General features: G+C 38.2%; 1 non-coding gene across 1 annotated transcript; it reads left to right on the top strand.

Moving 5' to 3' along the window:
• Positions 1–388: 388 nt before the first annotated feature.
• LOC132674034 (U6 spliceosomal RNA) lies at positions 389–495 on the top strand. Its single transcript, XR_009608358.1, has one exon. It is a non-coding gene; the product is annotated as a U6 spliceosomal RNA (small nuclear RNA).
• The last annotated feature ends 4,242 nt before the right edge of the window (positions 496–4,737 follow it).

The following is a 4,737-nucleotide window of genomic DNA, read 5'->3' as shown; positions in this document are numbered from 1 at the left end:
TCTCTCTCTCTCTCTCTCAAAAGCAAATAAACATTAAAAAAAATTTTTTTTAACAGGGATGGGTGTTCTGAGAATTTACCAGAATCCAAACTAAATATTCATTTAATCAGGAAACATTTAGCATATTCTTACTATGCACAGAACATGCAACAAAGTGCCATGGGTATGGCAAAGACTCAGCCTTACGACTTAGCTTAGAACACTCTTCCACATTTATATAACATGTGTCCCAAAATGAATTTCATATATTATTCATTCAGTGTATTCGTCCATTCATTCTTGTATTCATCCATTCAGTGAATCTTGATCAAACACTTCCTATGTGACAAGCACTGTTCTAGGCCTTGGGATACACCAATAAGCCAATAGATAGAAACAGACAAAAAGCATGCTCACTTTGGCAGCATGTACACTAAAACTAAAACAATACACAGAAAATTGGTGCGGTCCCTGCACAAGGATGACACGCAAATTTGTAAAACATCCCATGTTAAAAAACAAAACAAAAACAGACCAAAAGCTCTGCCCCTTTGCTCCCACGGAGCTTTATTTAGGTTGAGGGACAGCCAATAAGCAAGCAGCACAATAAATAAGTCAACTACATAGTGTGTCTGGAGTGACCAAACATTCTGGTGGTTTGTTCAAGATAGTCTCAGATTATATATATTGTTCTGTCCCCACCCCATTCCAGTTAACGCTCCCTTTCACCTTCAAAAGTGTTCCATTTGGCCAATGAATTGGTCACTCTAAGTATGTTTGAAGATGATACATGGAGAATGGGGAGAGCAGAGAATGGATTGCAGGTTAACAAGGTGGTCAGGGTGGGTCCTATGGAACCAGGAACATTTGAGCTAAGATTTGAACAGTATGAGAGTTGGTCAAGAGCATATGATTTTAAAAGTCTGTATCCTTATTATAAAACATTGAACTAATATACTTTTTCATGCTTTTCTTCAGCCTATATAAGCTTTTAAAACATAAATGGTGTTATATTGCTCGTAGTATATGGCATCTTTGAATCACTAACTTATCCTGGCCAGTTCCACATCAGCGTATACACACAGTAGTCCACTGTGTACTCATACTGCTTTCCCACTGCTGCAAGACTCTCCATCTAAATTGATTCTGCTCTAGTGAAAGAAGGGAGTGGCAGATTTGGGGGAGGGACCGAGAAAAGGAGGCCAGGGATTAAGCCTTTCTTGGTAATCAAATCTATGCTAAGTCTCCATGCTTCTTGCAGGCTACAGCAAGTTTCTAGAGTAAAAATATACAGAGATAGCAAGAGTAACCACAAAGCAAGCAAAGCAGATTAGGAATGCTTTAAGAATATTTCTCCAAAATGTAGAAATTGATCGTCTCAACAGAAAGGAAATCAGTTAGTGAATTCAGTTGAGAGATTTCGTTGAAATAATATGAAAGCACTTGGTTCAGTTCCCTTCTTCACTGGGGTCCATTCCTTTCCCCCTGCAAATGGGAAAGAGGGGGGTAGGTGTCACTGATGAGAAGGCTTAATTTCAATTTTTTTCTCCTCCTTCCTGACCCCACCCCCACCCCCATCTGAAGACTGGAGCCATCCTGATGACACAACAAGCTAAGGGTATCTATTCTTAGGGATAAAAGCCTGGGAACGAGGTCATGATTTATGATAGAAACACTTCTCCCTGACCAGCATATTGTAAGCTCCAGTTGATCAAGTTATGTCATTACAAGTTAAGTGGGCAATTAATTTCTTTGAGAGATACTAATTTGACAATGACAGTACATTTTATGTACAATCTGTCACCAGGCACTAGTTTGGTAAAGAGGCCATATCACTAAGGCATGTATAGAACTAGACTCCGAATATTATAGCAATTGATTCTTCTCTTTGATGATTTATTATTATTGTAAAAGCATATAGGCTGGTACTTGGTGTTCAGGACTTTAAAACTATCAGACTGAAAAATGAAAAAATAATCCATCATATGAACATTGTAGTGTATTATACAGATGTAGTCATCATCTGGCTTTTTCCAAATAGTATAAACGTGGGGGCACCTGGGTGGCTGAGTCAGTTAAGGGTCCACCTTAGGCTCAGGTCATGATCTCACCGTTAGTGAGTTCGAAACCCACGTTAGGCTCTGCGCTGATAGCTCAGAGCCTGGATCCTGCTTCAAGTTCTGTGTCTCCCTCTCTCTCTGCCACTCCTCTATTCGTGCTTTCTCTCTCTGTGTCCTTCTCTCTCTCTCACTCAAAAATAAATAAACATTAAAAAACAAAAACCAAATAGTTTCAGCGTGTTCCCCAAGTCTCAGGAGGACAGAGGTCCAAGGCTGGAGCCCTCTATTTGTCAGCCTTGCATTTGGGGTAGGTAGACACAGACAAATATATAACTCATAGAAAGAGGAGGGGAAAGCATTTAACAAATAGGATAAATCCTTGTTAAATTAAATTTTTCTAATTTAGAGTATATAGGACTTTCCGTGGTTCAAATAAAATTCCCTCTGAATTGTCAGAGTCTTAATTCATGAATAAGAAGAATCTGACTAACTTTAGTAGCTTTTCCAAATTAAGAGTTCAGGGAAATACGACGTGCACTCAGAGCGTGAGTGCAGCAAGGAATTCATTCTCATAAAGCAGTGTGCTTGTAGTTTGTAATAGAAGTCTGCCATGAACTACAGTGCTTTCAGTAATGACTTCGTTTGCTTACTAGAGTCTGTTTTATATCAGATGGTACTTTATGTTGAATAAAGTATGCTTTTCTTGAAAATTTCTATAATTTAGGCCTCATACCAGCCAGACTGTCTACAGTGCACACATACCCCATTCTAAACTAATGAAATTTGCCGGCACGAGCACCATCATACAAAACAATGTAAAATAACACGAGTGTGTTAGCGTGCAGATCGCAAACTAAAACCACGTGGGAAATTTTGGGAAAAAACAGAATCGGTGTCTGTCCCTAATTCCTCATAGTAAATGTCCTTCCCTTTGAACCTTTCTCTGTTATTAGACAAGAAGAGAAAGATCAGGTGAAAGTGATGAGAAATAAGAACAGACAAAGCTAGGATGAAAAAAAAAGTTTGCCAACCACCTGCCAGATGGGAAAATCCTTACAGTTCATGAGCATCTGAATTGCCCAAGGTTTTTTACAGAGAAACATACATTCTACATCGAAGATAAATTGCCCGAGTCTCAGACTCACAAAATCTCTAAGATCCACCTAATGCTCTAAAAAAAAAAAAAAAAAAAAAAAAAAAAAAAAAGCAGGAATACATACATCTCTATTTTTACTTCATAATCTGAGCTAGAGAAGATTTACTGCAGCATTATTATCCAGGCCTCATTACCTCATAGTTAATTAGCTAACATTTGTAAAGTGCTTTGAAGATGAAAAGCATCATATAAATGCTAAGAATTATTAACTAATATGAGAGGAAAATCATAAAATAGATACATTGTTAACATTAATTTGTATTTTATCTTTTCTTATTATCTACTCCCTCACATTTGACATTTGGGGCTGAACTATATATAAAGGCTGAGGGAGTTGCCCGGTTTGTTACAGCTCTGAACCACAGTATTAAGCCAGCTCCAAATGAATACTTGCCAAAATATGAGTGCTCAAGTAAAAATAAGTTAACTGTCCAGAGAGACCCCCGCTTATACTAAAGAGTTAACTAGTTAAACAATCCGTCCCCTCCAGCAGTTAAAAGGAAAGGTGTATTAATTCAGAAGCAATGAATAAACATTTCTGCTTTATTCAAAACAATGCAAAATGTACGAATGAACAGTAAGATCTGCCAGACCGTTTTGTGGGGAACATATGATTCTACTTTGCGCCCAGGCTGCAGTCGCAGAGACTGCTGCTGAATAGCTTAGGACGGTATATTATGTAGTGTTGACTGTTCCCTACATGTTGCTGTCATCAAAGCGAGTTCAACTTTTCTTGAGGCTACAGTTGCACTCCCTGTCTTCTCACCTCCTCCCTCCTTCCCCAATTCTCGGTGGACAGAAGGACAGACAGAAGCAAACCTGCCTTAGGAAGTCTTTGGCAGCCTGCCAGGGCCTCATCGACAAGGAAGAGATAGCGTCAAATATTCTTAAAATATGTTGTACCATGAAAGCTTTCAGTAAAACAGGAAATAATAGATCAAGTACATTCAAAGTATTTGCAAACTGTTTAATTGGGTAAAGGCAAGTCAAACTCTTCTCATCACAGCAACGACGTTATCGTAAAGCCCTCTTCAGTGATACTAAAGTTAATCCCAAATCCTGTTACAGGAAACTCATCCTTATTAAAGTAACATTAAGTGCTCCTTTTTTATTGATCTTCCCCTTCAGCTTAATGATAGAAACTTACTGATGTTTTAATAATAACCTCACAGGCTTTATCTATCTCATTTTACTTTGCCTTGGTACTAAAAGATGCGGTGGAAACTAACTTAGCATAAACATTTTGCAGACGTCTTTAAAGGACAGGGGGAGGTTAAGAAAAAAAAGATTCAATTGAGCTGAGTGTTAACAAAGATGGCTGAAAAACTAAAAGATAAAAGGGAGGCTCCAGTGTGAACATCAAAGAATTGTTAATGACAAGAAATACCATTAGGGTTAGCATCTCTTTTGTTTCAACCCTTTCACACCTGCAATGTGTCCTGAGCTAAGCCTTTGTTCCAAAATCTGAATTACCTCCATTAGCATTTATAGAAAAATGGTTGCAAAACAACGGAAACATACTTTTGGCTCTATCCTTTTGCT

The sequence above is a fragment of the Panthera onca genome, chromosome C1 (assembly GCF_046562875.1).
Source record: "Panthera onca isolate mPanOnc1 chromosome C1, mPanOnc1 haplotype 2, whole genome shotgun sequence".
NCBI lineage: Eukaryota > Metazoa > Chordata > Mammalia > Carnivora > Felidae > Panthera > Panthera onca.
The sequence above is the reverse complement of the archived record's forward strand: the minus strand, read 5'-3'. Positions and strand labels throughout refer to the sequence as shown.